This window comes from Lissotriton helveticus, chromosome 7, assembly GCF_964261635.1.
Source record: "Lissotriton helveticus chromosome 7, aLisHel1.1, whole genome shotgun sequence".
Taxonomy (NCBI): Eukaryota; Metazoa; Chordata; class Amphibia; order Caudata; family Salamandridae; genus Lissotriton; species Lissotriton helveticus.
The window spans coordinates 403,220,827-403,242,008 of record NC_136068.1 but is presented as its reverse complement, the minus strand read 5'-3'; the positions used below and the strand labels follow the sequence as shown (position 1 = coordinate 403,242,008).

The 21,182-nt window shown below is 49.0% G+C and overlaps 1 protein-coding gene across 1 annotated transcript in view; it reads left to right on the top strand.

Moving 5' to 3' along the window:
* Positions 1 to 21,182, top strand: part of LOC144766785 (dynein axonemal intermediate chain 4-like) — a 335,338-nt gene that overhangs the window by 106,682 nt on the left and 207,474 nt on the right. The gene's annotated exons all lie outside the window — the stretch shown is intronic.

Sequence of the window (21,182 nt, the reverse complement as noted above, 5' to 3'; positions counted from 1 at the left end):
TGCGTCCCCTCTCGCAACCTCCGGTCTGCCAATCTCCATCTACTGGCCAATCCTTTTAAACTCCCAACGCCAGGGCAGACGCAGGTTTACAACTCTAGCTTCGAGATTCTGGAATTCCCTCCCTTTGGAAATCCACTCCTGCAATAATCTCCTTATTTTTAGGAGACAGCTTAAAACCTGGCTATTCACTCAAGCCCATGTGTAAACTCCAGACTGCCCTGGCATCTGCTAGTTAGCGCCATGAAACCTCTGGGTGTACGTGCGCTCTATAAAAGATTGTTAACATAACAGAACATAACATAACAGATTTGGAAAATGGGAAACAAAATATCTAATCCCAACTTGGAAGGACCAGACATCAAACCAAGAATGTTGACTATGTAAATACAAGAAAGAAACCCTGGTACATATTTTTTGTGCTTGCCAAAAGTTCTTGAAAGAAAGGAAAAATTTGCTGAAAGAAATTTTCAGAGATCTAAAAATCAGGTCTTGTAGGCAAGCAGTAATTTCGTGGCTAGGCGGAGCCTCAATACCCCTCATTTGCCAAGGTGTAAAATTTGTAAAAGTCAATATAAAAGCAATGGAACAACTAACATAATGCACTTGTACTATAATAAAGAAGTACCATTGGGGAACAAGATCTGTAGAATATGTAAGAACACAGTATTATTGGTTAAGTTGCACAATGCACCTGCACTTTAAACCTAGGGGATCAGAAAAGGCAAAAGGGAATAACGGTCTTAACCACATCATGGCCTGGTAACATGGCCGCCTAGACGTGTCTCTGTGGAGCTCCTGCCCCGAATAGTATTCATCCTGCATAATCCTGGCGTTTTGGGAACGCTCATAGCGCATACCTGCAGCGGAAACCTCCCCTGACTCTGCGGTCCATGGTGGTGTCAGCCTGCAGCGGAGGACCGGCGATACGGGCCACGGCGAACCCGGGGGAATCCTGATCCCTGTAATGGCGGCCGTCATTACCCTTTGAGTTGGGATAATTGGCGGGCAGTGGTGGCGACCCACGACCCGGGGGAGTCCCGACCCGAGACCGACACAGTGTGCAGACCCCAGGAGAGGGGACAAACCACTGGGAGATGGCGATCGAACCGTGAGACCGACAGGCGGGTCTCCACAGACTGGTGGTGCACTTTAAGAGAGGCCGTGGTGGTGGGGTCTACCTCCGGGCCTAGGGCTGTGACGGCCCAGACAGACTCCTGACCCCGGAGTCGGAGACCATCGGGTGGAGATGAGAGGCGGACATCGGGGGATTGCACTGGAGGCCCTGTGACCCCGGTGACTCCAGCCACATGGAAAGACCAATAGTACGGCCCCAGGAGAGGGGAAGCAAATAGCGAGAGGGAGGCTGCGGAAGACGGGACCTCGCGGGTCGGAGGAAAAAGCTGCGCGAGGCCACGGCGGTGCGGCCTGCACACATTCTAGCGGGCTGCGCCTGCATCCTAAGATGAAATCGCCTGGGGGCCCTATTGCCTGAGGGCTGCTTCTAGTGCCCGGTTGCGGTGGCGCGCTGCCATATGCACCCAGCGAAAGACTTGCCCCCTGTTTATTAGAATTAGAGAATCTGGAGGCTGGAGATTGACCTGAAGGGGCGAGGAGAGGCCTGCCTACACCCCACCTGGTGGGTCTGGGGAAAGAGACTTGGCGAATGCTTGGGGGCTACACAGTGGTGCTCAGTGCCAGAGTCCAGAGGCAGTGCCTCAGGTGCAGGGATGAGGGCCCCCCCCCTGATTGGCGTTACCCCCTGGAGCATGGGAATTGGCCAGAGGCGTTCGCAACGCGAGTCGACGGAAGGCCATACTCACAAGGATACTACACCGGAACTGTCCGGCAAAACAGGTGAAGAGTGGTGGAGGGCCAGGTAACCCCAGCGATTTGACGAACGGCTGGGCTCGAGAGGGTACCACACAGGAACTGTCCGGCAAGACTGGTAGGGAGAGAAGGAAGGCCAGGTAACAGCTACGAGCGACGGCCGAGGGGTCTGCCTGACAAAGACAACATTGAAAACCCCCGAGCGGAGGTGGACTGTCGGCGGGAACCCTTCCCTGGACTGCTTGAGGCAATACTAGTTTTTGGTCGGAGAGCACACCGGGGCTTACCCTAGGGCGGACTCACTGATAATGGGGTAGAATCGACCCCTAAGAGGTGCCCAAATGAATAAAATCATACAATACACTGTCCCAGGGCGGACTGCGGCCGACCGCCCTCGTGCAGACATGGAGCAAGGGGCCCACCAGGACTCGGCCACTCGGGACAAGACAGATATCTTGGAAGCGATCTGAGACTCATGGGTGGCATTAGAGACCAAAATGGATGGGATGGCCATTGACAGCAATCACCTGCGCCTAGATATTGGGAAGGTGGCAGACAGGGTCAGCATCACAGAAGGAGACCTGAGTGCTCTGCAGACAGAGGTCAGACAGCTGCGGGAGACGGTGACGGCACTCCAGGACCATATGGCCCGGCTGGAGGAAAGGGCGGAAGATGCGGAATGCCGCTCTAGAAGGAATAATCTCCGCTTTTTGGGGTTTCCCGAAAAGGCGGAGGGGCTGGCAGCGGATCTATTTCTGGAGGACTGGATCGGCAGAGCGTTCCCCAACCTTAGGCTCTCCAAAATGTTTGCGGTGGAAATAGATCACTGGTGCTGCCCCCGAGACCGGGATCCCCGCCTAGAGCCTTGATTTCCCAGATGTTCAACTTCAGGGACATGATCTTATAGCACATCCGTGCCAACGGCCCGCCCAGATTTGAGAACCAAGACATTCATATATACCCTGATTATACTAAAAAAGTGCAAGACCTGCGGAATGACTTCCTGAGTGTTAAACGCCGGATGCGTAGCCACAACATTAAATACAGCCTGATGTTCCCGGCTAGGCTCCGAGTGCAGTACACAGACAAAGTCCACTTCTTTGGTACCCCATCGGAGGCAGCAGACTGGATGGACTCGCTGAGCCTGGCTGGCCCGGACCAAAATCAGGGATGGCAGGAGCAGAGGCACCGAAGCAATCGACAGAAGAACCAGTAACGTCCTGCAGAAGGACAACAGCGGCGGGAACGAGTTCGGGTAGACGGAGGAGGACGCATCGTAGTGGGACCGGATGGCACTCTTCTTACGGAGCGAGAGGCGATCTTAATGCAGAAACAGTTCACTCCACTCTGTCTGGTGCAGGAAACACAGTCAGACGTGGACGGTGCCACAGGCTCGGCTGTAGAGGGCTCTGGAAACAAGTGAGCGAGGGTCAGGATGCTGAGATCGGGAGGTTCTTACCCAAGGATACTGTGAGTTTGGCCCACGGGGCACTTGACTTTACCATGAGACTCATATGAACAGACTTGAGCCCTTTGGACTTTTTCAAGTTAAGAGGGGTATTCTAGGTGGTGGGTGGAGATTTGGGGCTGGGTTCGGAGTCAGTCAGTCAAATACACTTTATTTGATTTGTTAAAAATCATAAAAGGCATAAAATGTACATACATGGTTAAAATAGACAATTCATGAATGTACAAAATCAGTGCTAGGCCCAGGTAAGAAGATACACTACAAATTACACGAAATAGAATCAATATGGGAAATACCGTGGTTAATATAGTACATTTGGTGGCACGTGTTTATTCTTAATTCTAAATGCCGCCACTAAGAAGCTTGCCACACAATAGATATGTAAATGTAAGTGTAGGTGTACTTATATAGCGCAAACCTGTCACCCAAAGGGCATCCTGGCGCTTGCTTAGGGAACCCGTCCTGGTATTCCCCTGTGAGAAACCCCGGCAGGGTGTCCACAAGGTGAAAGCCAGGCATCCCGCCGCGAGGGGCCGTAGTGGAGATTAAGCAAGCTATTGCCCAGAGTTGCAGAGTGTGACCCTGTGATTCGAGTAGGCACCGGAGCGAGAATTGTCGAGTCCGTGGAATTTTTGAGCCCGAGACCCGCCGAGGCGGGGAATCGAACCCTGGTCCACGGTCGATCTCAGCTTCCGGGTCTGCCGCTTCTAACCACTGAGCCACGCTTCTCCAGATATTGCGAGTATTACTCAACATCTGGAGGTAGATTAATGCGGGCCTGACTTGAAAAAAGCCGGCCTCCCTCAAGATAGGTAACAAATATTTTTTCCTTATATCCGCATAAAACCCACAAAACATGATAAAATGCATGGTGTCTTGATGGGAAAATTTGTCACAGTTGCAGGGTGGGGCCCCTTCTGGTTTGGCCCATGATTGATAACTACCCAGGGTAAAATGGATCAAATTACATCTAAATTTTGTCAATAAGAATCTATGTAGGGGTTTGGTGACGATTTTGAGATAAGGCTCGAGTGAAGGGGAGGTAGTTAACATAAAATGTGATCTGACTGAAGGTTTCACTAGTTCCTGCTCCTCTCTAACCAAACTTGCCCTCTCTAAGATATTACTCTTGATCCATTTGACATCCTCTCTCCTGATATTAGAAGGTGACAGAAAGAGTTCTGGTCGCCCTAGCTGTGTAAAAGGGTTTCTCAGGTAATCCAACCAGGGAATTTTCATGGCGTGGTCCAGAGTCATGACATCCGTCAGAATTGCGTGGTTCAGGGTTAATTCTGAGTTAAGCAATGTTTTTGCCCAGAATACTAAAGAGGCAATTTTCAATCTATCCGTTATGTAAACCATGCCCACCTCAGAATGGATTGAAATGGTGGGCGAGGACTTGGGGACAGACAAAAAGTGTCTTAGGAGCCCATTTTCTACCCTTTGGATCTTGTCCTGGGCAACGTAGCCCCACATGGCTGACCCATAAGTGGCAATTGGGATGCATTTACTGTTATAGACTTTCAAAAGAGCCTCCATGGGCCTGGCCCCTAACCTTTTTGAGAAACCCAACAGGGCAGATGTGGAACGGGTCAGGGATAAGCTCTTGGCCTTGATCTGGGGTGCCCACGACCCCCTCTCGTCGAACAGGACCCCCAAGTAAGGGAAGGCAGTAACCCTGGAGACCACCTCGCCCTTACACACAAAGGTTTTAGTTATAGGCTTACTTCTCTGTTTGCCAACCACCATCGAATGGGATTTTTTAGCGTTGACCTTTAGGTCAAGTCGCTCCATAAAGGCCCCAAATAGGTCCAGCAGTGTCTGGAGTCCATTACCGGTGCTCGCTATTAGGACTGCGTCGTCCGCGTATAGGAGAGCCGGTATTGGGGCTCCTCCTACACGCGGAGCGTCCGACCCCCCTGCCTCTAGATGTTTTCCTAGCCCGTTAATATAAATGGTGAAGAGGAGAGGGGCCAGAATACAGCCCTGGCGTACCCCTTTCTCTGATTTAAATCTAGTCGTGCACCTACCATCCTTGGTGACCCTAACCGTGGCAAATAACTCCTGATGAAGGGAAGCCATAAATTTAACAAGTACGGGATCAATTCCGATTTCCAGTAGGAAGGACCACAACTTAGACCTGTTTACCAAATCGAAAGCCGAGGAGAGGTCCATAAAGGCCAAAAAGAGGGACCCCCTCCTTGGCTACCGTGTATTTTGAGATTAAAAGGTGCAGGTTGGAACATTGGTCCAGGGTGCCCTTTTCTCTCTAAACCCATATTGTATATTCGAGAGCCCCCCGCGGCCCTCTAGGTTGGCCCTTAATTTAATCAAAAGGACTCTGCCTAGGATCTTGATAGCAGAGTCTAGGAGAGAAATGGGTCTATAGCACGCTGGATCATCGCGCTGCCCCTTTTTAAAAATTGGGACAATGATTGAGGTTGCCCAGGTGGTGGGGAATATATTGTCATTGGCAGCACAAAAGACATTTGTTAGCACCTTTGCCCAAAGTTTCGGGGAATGTCTGTATAGGTCTGCCGGTACACCATCTGGCCCCGGCGCCTTGTTTTTCGAGGTCTTTAAGATGGCTTTCTCCACTTCCTCATAACCAAAGACTAAGGGGGCGGAATTCAAAACTGCCACTGGTCCACAAAAAGCGACACAATCAGGGTCACCATATACTTCTTTGCAGTGAAAGAGCCACCTATCATCAGGGATGACGCAGTCTGTGACTGCGTTATCTGTATCTGTGAAGAAGGGCTGATTTATTGTGGCCCAGAGACGCAATACCTAGCCCGCTATTTGTTGGATTATTCCCCGCTCCTAATTGCATACTCGCTGACCCGACCGAGGTCTAAGGTACCACCCTGGATGCTCAATATCGAAGCCTTTGGTGACCCGATCTATAAAGATGCCATATCAAAAGGGCTGCACGATTATATGGAGGTCAACTGGGGCTCCGCTGGCACCAGGGCGACCGAGTGGGACGCAATGAAGGTGGTGGTACAGGGGATATGTATGTCCACGGAGGTGGGGGTTGAAAAAGTGTTGGAGCGTGACCTACGGCGGCATGAGGAACGGTTAGCAGCTTTGGAAAAAGAACTTCCCACGAATAGAGAGAGGTCGGCGGAATGAGATGACGGGCGGCGGCAGGTAGGGGACATATGGGACTCACTAGGCAAATATGCGAGAACGGCGAGTAGGCGTCGATGGTATACGGAAGGAGATAAGGCAGGACGGCTGTTGGCACGCCTGATTAGAGCGGAGACTCAGCCTTGCCCCATCCTGGCACTTAAAAACGACCTTGGACAGATGGTGTATGCTCAACATGAAATAAATTACGTATTCCCTGGCCCACTTAAGTAAAATATACTCCGAGAGCCAGTCACCCACGACCCTTGAGGCAGTGGAGGCCTATTTGGCAGAAGTGGACTTGTCTCGTATCGACGCGGAAAGTCAAGAGGCCCTGGGGGCCCCTTTAGTGAGGAGGAAATACGAGAGGCAATCGCCCACCTTAAGACGGCAAAGTCCCCGGGAATGGATGGTATAGCAGCTGAACTCTACAAAGAGTACGGCGGAGTGCTGATCCCCAAACTACTAGAGATCACAGTGGAGGCGCTGAGGAACGCGGTATGCTCCCAGGCTCCATGCGGGAAGCGCTGATTGTGATGATCCCCAAACTTGGGAAGGACCACCTCTTCCCCGGCTCATCTAGGCCCATCTCTATGCTGAATGTTAGTCTTAAAATTATCAGCCAGTTGTTGGCTTCTAGGCTCCTCCCCTATCTTTGGCGGCTGGTCCATGATGACCAGTCCGGGCTTATGCTATGCAGAGATACATGGCGGAATATCTGCTGCCTGCCGCACGTTATGCAATCGTTGGAGGGACGGGCCCAACAGAGCACCTTGGTGTTCCTCGATATCGAACAAGTGTTCGATTCGATCAGTTGGGATTACCTTTGGCAGGTACTGCTTAAAATGGGCCTGGGGGAGGGATTTGTAAACTGGATTAAATTACTATATGCTCGTCCGATGGCAAGGGTCTGTACGGGACATTATGTGTCCGATACATTTCCTATAGCAAGGGGGGCGCAGCAGGGTTGCCCGCTCTTCTCCTTGCTATTTGCCCTGGCAATGGAGCCGTTGACGTGTCATCTGCACCAGATACTGGTGGGACAGGGCATACATGTGGGGGTTTCGGAGCATGTGGTGTCAATGTACGCTGATGATGCGTTTATATACATGAACCGGCCGTCCCAGTCCTTGCCGACAATGATAGCTGCGCTGGCCCAATTCGCTGATGCCTCTGGGCTTCACATTAACAGAACAAAGTCACAGCTCTACAATTGGTTCAAAATCAAGCCGCTAGATTGATACATCATCAGCCACGTTGGCAATCAGCCAGACCCTTGTTAAAAATTCTTCATTGGCTCCCTATCCCCCAACGAGTTGCATTCAAAACGGCCTGCATCATTTTCAAGTCCCTCCACGCCCGCAGCCCCCAATTCATCAATAATCTTCTGCCTAGGTGCGTCCCCTCTCGCAACCTCCGGTCTGCAAATCTCCATCTACTGGCCAATCCTTTTAAACTCCCAACGCCAGGGCAGACGCAGGTTTACAACTCTAGCTTCGAGATTCTGGAATTCCCTCCCTTTGGAAATCCACACCTGCAATAATCTCCTTATTTTTAGGAGACAGCTTAAAACCTGGCTATTCACTCAAGCCCATGTGTAAACTCCCGACTGCCCTGGCATCTGCTAGTTAGCGCCATGAAACCTCTGGGTGTACGTGCGCTCTATAAAAGATTGTTAACATAACAGAACATAACATAACAGATTTGGAAAATGGGAAACAAAATATCTAATCCCAACTTGGAAGGACCAGACATCAAACCAAGAATGTTGACTATGTAAATACAAGAAAGAAACCCTGGTACATATTTTTTGTGCTTGCCAAAAGTTCTTGAAAGAAAGGAAAAATTTGCTGAAAGAAATTTTCAGAGATCTAAAAATCAGGTCTTGTAGGCAAGCAGTAATTTCGTGGCTAGGCGGAGCCTCAATACCCCTCATTTGCCAAGGTGTAAAATTTGTAAAAGTCAATATAAAAGCAATGGAACAACTAACATAATGCACTTGTACTATAATAAAGAAGTACCATTGGGGAACAAGATCTGTAGAATATGTAAGAACACAGTATTATTGGTTAAGTTGCACAATGCACCTGCACTTTAAACCTAGGGGATCAGAAAAGGCAAAAGGGAATAACGGTCTTAACCACATCATGGCCTGGTAACATGGCCGCCTAGACGTGTCTCTGTGGAGCTCCTGCCCCGAATAGTATTCATCCTGCATAATCCTGGCGTTTTGGGAACGCTCATAGCGCATACCTGCAGCGGAAACCTCCCCTGACTCTGCGGTCCATGGTGGTGTCAGCCTGCAGCGGAGGACCGGCGATACGGGCCACGGCGAACCCGGGGGAATCCTGATCCCTGTAATGGCGGCCGTCATTACCCTTTGAGTTGGGATAATTGGCGGGCAGTGGTGGCGACCCACGACCCGGGGGAGTCCCGACCCGAGACCGACACAGTGTGCAGACCCCAGGAGAGGGGACAAACCACTGGGAGATGGCGATCGAACCGTGAGACCGACAGGCGGGTCTCCACAGACTGGTGGTGCACTTTAAGAGAGGCCGTGGTGGTGGGGTCTACCTCTGGGCCTAGGTCTGTGACGGCCCAGACAGACTCCTGACCCCGGAGTCGGAGACCATCGGGTGGAGATGAGAGGCGGACATCGGGGGATTGCACTGGAGGCCCTGTGACCCCGGTGAGTCCAGCCACATGGAAAGACCAATAGTACGGCCCCAGGAGAGGGGAAGCAAATAGCGAGAGGGAGGCTGCGGAAGACGGGACCTCGCGGGTCGGAGGAAAAAGCTGCGCGAGGCCACGGCGGTGCGGCCTGCACACATTCTAGCGGGCTGCGCCTGCATCCTAAGATGAAATCGCCTGGGGGCCCTATTGCCTGAGGGCTGCTTCTAGTGCCCGGTTGCGGTGGCGCGCTGCCATATGCACCCAGCGAAAGACTTGCCCCCTGTTTATTAGAATTAGAGAATCTGGAGGCTGGAGATTGACCTGAAGGGGCGAGGAGAGGCCTGCCTACACCCCACCTGGTGGGTCTGGGGAAAGAGACTTGGCGAATGCTTGGGGGCTACACAGTGGTGCTCAGTGCCAGAGTCCAGAGGCAGTGCCTCAGGTGCAGGGATGAGGGCCCCCCCCCTGATTGGCGTTACCCCCTGGAGCATGGGAATTGGCCAGAGGCGTTCGCAACGCGAGTCGACGGAAGGCCATACTCACAAGGATACTACACCGGAACTGTCCGGCAAAACAGGTGAAGAGTGGTGGAGGGCCAGGTAACCCCAGCGATTTGACGAACGGCTGGGCTCGAGAGGGTACCACACAGGAACTGTCCGGCAAGACTGGTAGGGAGAGAAGGAAGGCCAGGTAACAGCTACGAGCGACGGCCGAGGGGTCTGCCTGACAAAGACAACATTGAAAACCCCCGAGCGGAGGTGGACTGTCGGCGGGAACCCTTCCCTGGACTGCTTGAGGCAATACTAGTTTTTGGTCGGAGAGCACACCGGGGCTTACCCTAGGGCGGACTCACTGATAATGGGGTAGAATCGACCCCTAAGAGGTGCCCAAATGAATAAAATCATACAATACACTGTCCCAGGGCGGACTGCGGCCGACCGCCCTCGTGCAGACATGGAGCAAGGGGCCCACCAGGACTCGGCCACTCGGGACAAGACAGATATCTTGGAAGCGATCTGAGACTCATGGGTGGCATTAGAGACCAAAATGGATGGGATGGCCATTGACAGCAATCACCTGCGCCTAGATATTGGGAAGGTGGCAGACAGGGTCAGCATCACAGAAGGAGACCTGAGTGCTCTGCAGACAGAGGTCAGACAGCTGCGGGAGACGGTGACGGCACTCCAGGACCATATGGCCCGGCTGGAGGAAAGGGCGGAAGATGCGGAATGCCGCTCTAGAAGGAATAATCTCCGCTTTTTGGGGTTTCCCGAAAAGGCGGAGGGGCTGGCAGCGGATCTATTTCTGGAGGACTGGATCGGCAGAGCGTTCCCCAACCTTAGGCTCTCCAAAATGTTTGCGGTGGAAATAGATCACTGGTGCTGCCCCCGAGACCGGGATCCCCGCCTAGAGCCTTGATTTCCCAGATGTTCAACTTCAGGGACATGATCTTATAGCACATCCGTGCCAACGGCCCGCCCAGATTTGAGAACGAAGACATTCATATATACCCTGATTATACTAAAAAAGTGCAAGACCTGCGGAATGACTTCCTGAGTGTTAAACGCCGGATGCGTAGCCACAACATTAAATACAGCCTGATGTTCCCGGCTAGGCTCCGAGTGCAGTACACAGACAAAGTCCACTTCTTTGGTACCCCATCGGAGGCAGCAGACTGGATGGACTCGCTGAGCCTGGCTGGCCCGGACCAAAATCAGGGATGGCAGGAGCAGAGGCACCGAAGCAATCGACAGAAGAACCAGTAACGTCCTGCAGAAGGACAACAGCGGCGGGAACGAGTTCGGGTAGACGGAGGAGGACGCATCGTGGTGGGACCGGATGGCACTCTTCTTACGGAGCGAGAGGCGATCTTAATGCAGAAACAGTTCACTCCACTCTGTCTGGTGCAGGAAACACAGTCAGACGTGGACGGTGCCACAGGCTCGGCTGTAGAGGGCTCTGGAAACAAGTGAGCGAGGGTCAGGATGCTGAGATCGGGAGGTTCTTACCCAAGGATACTGTGAGTTTGGCCCACGGGGCACTTGACTTTACCATGAGACTCATATGAACAGACTTGAGCCCTTTGGACTTTTTCAAGTTAAGAGGGGTATTCTAGGTGGTGGGTGGAGATTTGGGGCTGGGTTCGGAGTCAGTCAGTCAAATACACTTTATTTGATTTGTTAAAAATCATAAAAGGCATAAAATGTACATACATGGTTAAAATAGACAATTCATGAATGTACAAAATCAGTGCTAGGCCCAGGTAAGAAGATACACTACAAATTACACGAAATAGAATCAATATGGGAAATACCGTGGTTAATATAGTACATTTGGTGGCACGTGTTTATTCTTAATTCTAAATGCCGCCACTAAGAAGCTTGCCACACAATAGATATGTAAATGTAAATGTAGGTGTACTTATATAGCGCAAACCTGTCACCCAAAGGGCATCCTGGCGCTTGCTTAGGGAACCCGTCCTGGTATTCCCCTGTGAGAAACCCCGGCAGGGTGTCCACAAGGTGAAAGCCAGGCATCCCGCCGCGAGGGGCCGTAGTGGAGATTAAGCAAGCTATTGCCCAGAGTTGCAGAGTGTGACCCTGTGATTCGAGTAGGCACCGGAGCGAGAATTGTCGAGTCCGTGGAATTTTTGAGCCCGAGACCCGCCGAGGCGGGGAATCGAACCCTGGTCCACGGTCGATCTCAGCTTCCGGGTCTGCCGCTTCTAACCACTGAGCCACGCTTCTCCAGATATTGCGAGTATTACTCAACATCTGGAGGTAGATTAATGCGGGCCTGACTTGAAAAAAGCCGGCCTCCCTCAAGATAGGTAACAAATATTTTTTCCTTATATCCGCATAAAACCCACAAAACATGATAAAATGCATGGTGTCTTGATGGGAAAATTTGTCACAGTTGCAGGGTGGGGCCCCTTCTGGTTTGGCCCATGATTGATAACTACCCAGGGTAAAATGGATCAAATTACATCTACATTTTGTCAATAAGAATCTATGTAGGGGTTTGGTGACGATTTTGAGATAAGGCTCGAGTGAAGGGGAGGTAGTTAACATAAAATGTGATCTGACTGAAGGTTTCACTAGTTCCTGCTCCTCTCTAACCAAACTTGCCCTCTCGAAGATATTACTCTTGTCTTGATCCATTTGACATCCTCTCTCCTGATATTAGAAGGTGACAGAAAGAGTTCTGGTCGCCCTAGCTGTGTAAAAGGGTTTCTCAGGTAATCCAACCAGGGAATTTTCATGGCGTGGTCCAGAGTCATGACATCCGTCAGAATTGCGTGGTTCAGGGTTAATTCTGAGTTAAGCAATGTTTTTGCCCAGAATACTAAAGAGGCAATTTTCAATCTATCCGTTATGTAAACCATGCCCACCTCAGAATGGATTGAAATGGTGGGCGAGGACTTGGGGACAGACAAAAAGTGTCTTAGGAGCCCATTTTCTACCCTTTGGATCTTGTCCTGGGCAACGTAGCCCCACATGGCTGACCCATAAGTGGCAATTGGGATGCATTTACTGTTATAGACTTTCAAAAGAGCCTCCATGGGCCTGGCCCCTAACCTTTTTGAGAAACCCAACAGGGCAGATGTGGAACGGGTCAGGGATAAGCTCTTGGCCTTGATCTGGGGTGCCCACGACCCCCTCTCGTCGAACAGGACCCCCAAGTAAGGGAAGGCAGTAACCCTGGAGACCACCTCGCCCTTACACACAAAGGTTTTAGTTATAGGCTTACTTCTCTGTTTGCCAACCACCATCGAATGGGATTTTTTAGCGTTGACCTTTAGGTCAAGTCGCTCCATAAAGGCCCCAAATAGGTCCAGCAGTGTCTGGAGTCCATTACCGGTGCTCGCTATTAGGACTGCGTCGTCCGCGTATAGGAGAGCCGGTATTGGGGCTCCTCCTACACGCGGAGCGTCCGACCCCCCTGCCTCTAGATGTTTTCCTAGCCCGTTAATATAAATGGTGAAGAGGAGAGGGGCCAGAATACAGCCCTGGCGTACCCCTTTCTCTGATTTAAATCTAGTCGTGCACCTACCATCCTTGGTGACCCTAACCGTGGCAAATAACTCCTGATGAAGGGAAGCCATAAATTTAACAAGTGCGGGATCAATTCCGATTTCCAGTAGGAAGGACCACAACTTAGACCTGTTTACCAAATCGAAAGCCGAGGAGAGGTCCATAAAGGCCAAAAAGAGGGACCCCCTCCTTGGATACCGTGTATTTTGAGATTAAAAGGTGCAGGTTGGAACATTGGTCCAGGGTGCCCTTTTCTCTCTAAACCCATATTGTATATTCGAGAGCCCCCCGCGGCCCTCTAGGTTGGCCCTTAATTTAATCAAAAGGACTCTGCCTAGGATCTTGATAGCAGAGTCTAGGAGAGAAATGGGTCTATAGCACGCTGGATCATCGCGCTGCCCCTTTTTAAAAATTGGGACAATGATTGAGGTTGCCCAGGTGGTGGGGAATATATTGTCATTGGCAGCACAAAAGACATTTGTTAGCACCTTTGCCCAAAGTTTCGGGGAATGTCTGTATAGGTCTGCCGGTACACCATCTGGCCCCGGCGCCTTGTTTTTCGAGGTCTTTAAGATGGCTTTCTCCACTTCCTCATAACCAAAGACTAAGGGGGCGGAATTCAAAACTGCCACTGGTCCACAAAAAGCGACACAATCAGGGTCACCATATACTTCTTTGCAGTGAAAGAGCCACCTATCATCAGGGATGACGCAGTCTGTGACTGCGTTATCTGTATCTGTGAAGAAGGGCTGATTTATTGTGGCCCAGAGACGCAATACCTAGCCCGCTATTTGTTGGATTATTCCCCGCTCCTAATTGCATACTCGCTGACCCGACCGAGGTCTAAGGTACCACCCTGGATGCTCAATATCGAAGCCTTTGGTGACCCGATCTATAAAGATGCCATATCAAAAGGGCTGCACGATTATATGGAGGTCAACTGGGGCTCCGCTGGCACCAGGGCGACCGAGTGGGACGCAATGAAGGTGGTGGTACAGGGGATATGTATGTCCACGGAGGTGGGGGTTGAAAAAGTGTTGGAGCGTGACCTACGGCGGCATGAGGAACGGTTAGCAGCTTTGGAAAAAGAACTTCCCACGAATAGAGAGAGGTCGGCGGAATGAGATGACGGGCGGCGGCAGGTAGGGGACATATGGGACTCACTAGGCAAATATGCGAGAACGGCGAGTAGGCGTCGATGGTATACGGAAGGAGATAAGGCAGGACGGCTGTTGGCACGCCTGATTAGAGCGGAGACTCAGCCTTGCCCCATCCTGGCACTTAAAAACGACCTTGGACAGATGGTGTATGCTCAACATGAAATAAATTACGTATTCCCTGGCCCACTTAAGTAAAATATACTCCGAGAGCCAGTCACCCACGACCCTTGAGGCAGTGGAGGCCTATTTGGCAGAAGTGGACTTGTCTCGTATCGACGCGGAAAGTCAAGAGGCCCTGGGGGCCCCTTTAGTGAGGAGGAAATACGAGAGGCAATCGCCCACCTTAAGACGGCAAAGTCCCCGGGAATGGATGGTATAGCAGCTGAACTCTACAAAGAGTACGGCGGAGTGCTGATCCCCAAACTACTAGAGATCACAGTGGAGGCGCTGAGGAACGCGGTATGCTCCCAGGCTCCATGCGGGAAGCGCTGATTGTGATGATCCCCAAACTTGGGAAGGACCACCTCTTCCCCGGCTCATCTAGGCCCATCTCTATGCTGAATGTTAGTCTTAAAATTATCAGCCAGTTGTTGGCTTCTAGGCTCCTCCCCTATCTTTGGCGGCTGGTCCATGATGACCAGTCCGGGCTTATGCTATGCAGAGATACATGGCGGAATATCTGCTGCCTGCCGCACGTTATGCAATCGTTGGAGGGACGGGCCCAACAGAGCACCTTGGTGTTCCTCGATATCGAACAAGTGTTCGATTCGATCAGTTGGGATTACCTTTGGCAGGTACTGCTTAAAATGGGCCTGGGGGAGGGATTTGTAAACTGGATTAAATTACTATATGCTCGTCCGATGGCAAGGGTCTGTACGGGACATTATGTGTCCGACACATTTCCTATAGCAAGGGGGGCGCAGCAGGGTTGCCCGCTCTTCTCCTTGCTATTTGCCCTGGCAATGGAGCCGTTGACGTGTCATCTGCACCAGATACTGGTGGGACAGGGCATACATGTGGGGGTTTCGGAGCATGTGGTGTCAATGTACGCTGATGACGCGTTTATATACATGAACCGGCCGTCCCAGTCCTTGCCGACAATGATAGCTGCGCTGGCCCAATTCGCTGATGCCTCTGGGCTTCACATTAACAGAACAAAGTCACAGCTCTACACGATTGGAACAGAGAGCGACTGGGGGGGTTGACCAACGCCCGGTGCTGGAGCTTCCATGGATTGAGGACATGGTCCGATACCTACGGATATGGGTCAAGAGGACTGAGGCAGTGTTTTATCAGCATAATATGGGGAGGATAATTCGGGGGCTGCAAGGTAATATTACCTTTTGGAACACACTTAACCTATCCCTGATGGGAAAGATTGCATTAATAAAGATGGTAGTCCTGCCGATATCTCTATACCATGCAAGGGTCCTTCTTTGAAATTCCGCACCGGATATTCAGGGAATTCGATACACTGCTGGTCCGACTATTATGGAACGGAAAGTGATGCAGGGTTAGTTTAGAAGTCATGAAATGTAGTTGGGGTAAAGGGGGTTTGGAGATCCCAGACTTGGAACTTTATTATTTTGCATCGCAATTGCAACATGCCATAGCCTGGTTGGAAGCGGATCCCTCCGGGGAGAGGTCCTTGTTGGCAGGTACGTACGGAGACCCGCAGCTCGGGGCGTTGTCAAGGCGGGCTGGGGTGGGGGGGGTGGGGGTTTTACTGTGCGCGGTCCTCCTTTGGTGCGGCTTGGAGCTGCAATTTGGAACCGAGTGCTCCGTAGAATAATTCGGGATAGACCTTTCGCCCCAGAGGCGGACTTCTGGCTGATGCCGCCCTTTGCTCGGATTGACTAGGTGATGTCAGTAAAGGCCTGGAAGGCAGGGGGTTGCCTCATGTTGTCGGACCTCTACCCGGACGGTAAATTTATCACTTATCAGAAGGCAGTGGACACCTTCGAGTTGGGGGCAGGGCAGTTTTAGCAGTATTGTTGGGGGCAGGGCAGTTTTTGCAATATGCCAAACTAGCGGCAACGGCACAGCAATTGTGGCCCACATTTCTGGACGCCCCGGGGCACACCCAAACCCTGGTCACTATGATTGCTATGGCAGGAGGGAGAAAGTGGGTTACTCCCCTCTATAGGGTGCTGAGGGACGATAAAAAGAACGGCCCCCTAAACATGGAAAAAAAAATGGCAGCAGGTGTGTCCACAGGATGTCATGATGCGAGACTGGGAAAAATACACGGGAGTGAGCGGAAGGTGGCGGCGAGCAATCGCTTTAAGCAAATCCAGTACAACATAATACATATGATGTACCTCTCGCCCAGGAGGCTGAACGCCATTGATGGCTCCAGACACCCTCACTGCCCCAGATGTCGCTATGACCCAGCAGATTTTCTGCATATGGTATGGACGTGCCCAACGATCCAGGCGTATTGGGGGGGCGGTTATCGGGGATCTGACCCGGATAACGGGATGGACTATAGAATTGGATCCACGCGCTTGTCTACTGGGCTTGATTCCTAGGGACCCGAAACATAAGATAAGCAGGCGATTCCTGGTCCTGGGACTAGTTATAGCCAAGAGGCGTATTGCGATCCACTGGTTAACTCAGCAAGGACCGCTACTGGCAAAATGGAGAACAGATCTACGAGAATGGTCCCTGGCAGAGGAGGGGCACATAAGGAGCACCAGGAGGGATCCCAACTGCCCGAGGTGTTAATGGCATGGGGAGCGATGATGCAGGAGATAGCAGGACAGGCCTCCCAAGTCACCATAGACAGCGCAGTTGAGACATCCTCCGTAGAGGGAAGGGCCCTAGGACAAGGGAGGGAGGCGCAGGGTGACCCCACATGATTACTTAGATACGTGGACCTTGAGTTACATAGACCCGGCAGAGGGGGGGAAGGCACAGAGGGGGGATGTTGGGAAGGGGAGAGGGGATGGGAGGCAGGGGGGGAAGTTTCTTACAGTTGGGTATGATTATGTATGGAACAAAAACAAGAAGACTAACCAAAGATAATGTTGAGGGGAGTGGCCTCTCCATGGTTGCGAATTCAGTTATTTTGTTGATGCATATTCTTACCGTGATGTTCCTCACCTCGGCTGAGGTGGACGAAATGTAAACATATTGTTTTGAATATGAGCTGCCAATTTGGAGAAAACCCAATAAAGAAATGTATTTAAAAAACACAGAAAATATATTTAAAGAGGAATTAATTTACACACCAAGTATGTAACTCAAATTTGCAAAAAGCCCTTGCACTTAAATCAATAGGACTATATCGACATCAACCAAATTACACAATGCTCTAGCTCTTTAAACCATGGGACTATATAGGAAAACAACTACCTCTCTAGATAAGGGATTAAAAGAACATTCAATTTGAATAATAAGTATACAAGTAAGACTTATGTAGGAGGTTATTATTGAGGAATATATCAGTGGTTTAAAAGATAGCTGCTGTAACAATAGAAACGTAAAATATGATTAATGTCTATTTTGATAAAAGTGTCTGTATGACCTTTTAGAGATTTTATTCAGATCCTTTTTAAATAAAAACAACTTGACAAAATGGTCAAGTGCAACATTTTAGAGGATAGTAAAGCAACTGTTTATGTTTATGACAAGTAGTGAACGTTTGTGTAATGGTTTTTATAGATTAAACACTTAATAAACATCCAATCCAGTCCTGGAGGATGATGAACTTACCATGTGGGAAATTCTCTTTCAGTGGCCAGCAGTAAAATGTAGCATTTCTATCATCTGTTTTGGTGTACAAAGTGGTGTAAATTCTATCTTCTTCGTGGAAGACTCATTTAAGTAAATCCTGTGTTTATCCTTCACACAGGTGAACCTGATAACTGAATCTCTATGGTTGATTAATGTTGCAAATGCATTCACCTCTTCCTCTGATATCTCCCTAATATCAATAATATATCCTCAAAGTATCTATACCAGATCATGATCTTATGTCTGAATGGATTACTCTCTGTATAGATACACTTATTCTCAAAGTATGCCATAAAAATATTCGCCAACTCTGGGGCAAAAAGAAATTCCAATGCAACACCTTTGATTTGAAGGAGGAAATCTTCCCCAAACAGAAAAAAACATTTTGAGAGTGCATTTGTGCCAGATCAATGATGAAATTCGTTGGGACATTTGTATGACCTAAGAACAACAAGAGAGAGAGGGAGATAAGAACGCTCCTATTCCCCCTGGGATAATAATGAAAACCAACAAAGGAGCGTCAAACGCTGAGTCAAGGAATGACTACCTGTGAAAGCAACAAGAAACAGTTGCACTCTGTTGTTTGAAAAGAAAAAATCACAATGGATTTCATTGAAGGCCCTCACTCACCGACCTAGTCGGTGACATGTTTCATCATCGGACCCCACCAGGAATGGCCGAGTGCCATCCCGGTGTGCTACAACGCCAGTGTTACTGCAGTGGACCTTTAATTTGTGTCCGTTATCCTTCACTTATTATCATTTTTTACTTGTCCATTTGGCGAAACCAATAAAAGATTTTTTCGACCTATTTGGCCATTTTAATTTTTCACTCCACAATCACAAAACCAGCTCCACAGTAACACTGGCGTTGTAGCACACCGGTATGGCACTCGGCCATTCCTGGTGGGGTCCGATGATGAAACATGTCACCGACTAGGTCGGTGAGTGAGGGCCTTCAATAAAATCCATTGTGATTTTTTCTTTTCAAACAACAGAGTGCAACTGTTTCTTGTTGCTTTCACAGGTAGTCATTCCTTGACTCAGCGTTTGACGCTCCTTTGTTGGTTTTCACATTTGTATGACCTCCTGGTGTCAAAAATATCATTTAATACTGCCAATGCTTTCCCTCGAAGAATGTTCATGAAAAACGACTCTACATTATAAATTACCAGGATGTCCTGATCACTATTAAATGATGTATTCTCGATTAAATTGATACAATGCATGGTGTCCCTTACATATAATTTGATGGAATGAATGAATAGCTTCAAGAAGCAATCAATGCATTGGAAAATGGGTTTCATGTAGGAAACCAGAGCCGGACATAATCAGTCTGCCTGGTGTATTTTCAGGACTTTTAAGAACTTTAGGTAGTATGTAGAACACTGAAAATCTTGCTCCCTTCTTATTGAGGAATTCAAATTCATTAGTTGTTAACCAACCAGCTTCTTTTCCTTTCTGTGGGATTTCCTTAATCCTTACCCATATCTCTGTGATGAGGTCTTCTGGAAGTTTTCCAAAATGTTCTATGTTCATCAGGTGTCTCGTTTCTACTTTTTTTAAACAGTCTCCAAGGTTAAGGATAACAATACCTTCTTCTTTGTCTGCCTTTTAATTGCAAGATCACCATTGGAGGATAGGGAGTTTATGGCCTCAAATTCTTCACATGTGAAATTGGAATTGATTCAAGTTTTTCCCCCCAAAATCCTGTTGAGGTCTTCGAACACCATTTTTTCAAAAACCTCTACCTCATGAAGTAAATTGTACAGGTCTAGCAAATGGTGCATTGAGTATTCAAACCCAAAACACTTTCACCTATAACAGTTTCACTACCCTCAAAGTGTCTTTAGTCTGATCTTTATGAGAAATGTCAATACCTCACTAATTATTTCAGTGGGGTTCCTAGACCTAGTGAGTACAAAGTACAGTCCCTTGCTCAGTAATGAAGCTTCGCCATTAGAGAGAGTATGGTTTAAGCGGTTCTAGATTTGGAGAGTCTCGCCCATCATCTCTGATATGTTTGTCATATTGTTGTGAGACATTTTGTCCCTCTTGTTGGAGCTTTCTGATTCCCTCTCCCTCTTCCTCTGTTGCCTCTTCCTAAAAAAGGCTGAAGTACCCTTGAGTAAACGACAAGCTCCAAAGCACAATACAAAAACATTTAACAAAAGTTGTACACGGAAATTAAAATAAGACAAACTAGCAAAACCCCAATTCTAACTGCAACCAGTTAAAAAAAATAGTACTGTGTAAGACCAACTATAGCTGAGGTATAACAGGCTAGTAGCATGGTACCAAGAGGCGGATGAACTTGCCGAACAAGTAGAGAAGTCTCAGATGAATCCAGGTGTTATTGTCAACCATTCCTAATTTGAGTGCTGCCTAGAAATCTGTTCTTATTTGCAGTGGTCACAAATTACTGGTTTCAAAGCTTTATTCGAGCAAAATACTCATAAAAGCACAACATACATTTTGAAGATACAAAACTTAAAATTGATCCTTTTATACAGTCAATAATAAAAACCGTTGTGACAGCTTTGACGATGTGAGGTAAAAACAGTTAGATACACTTTTACACAAAAGAAATCAATTTACATTAGAAGAAATAGCTCTCCGTCTAATTGACCATGCCCACCCCTGGTATTTTGCTGTTCCCAGAACAATTGGCAGATCAGTGGAGGTACAGATAATTCTTAGCGCCTCAACTCCACTGGATTACATGATTCACCCTATTTAAAGTGCCTGAAATTTAGATATCAGTATTTCAGGTGCAGTTAACTATGTTGCAGAACCATAGTGTTTGATAGCATTGAATTAACAAAACATAATAGGCCTTTGGCATTGCTAACACCTGAGCCTCAAAAAGATGTGCTTATCAAACATCACTACTAAATTGCAATTTATATTTATTGGATTGCGGGGGATTTGGCACAAGGGAGATGGACATTCCAGGGATTAAATGTCCATCTGAATAATGGCCCTAAAGAAAATTGCAGATTTTTCAGCATTAAGGATAATATTATGTATCTACTTCCAGGATGTAATGTCCTTGAGATAGAAATTGTGGCGATGTGTGCTAAGCCATCATGTGGAACCAGTAGATTTTGTGCATCATTGGCATATATTTAATACCGCGACCAGAGGCTAC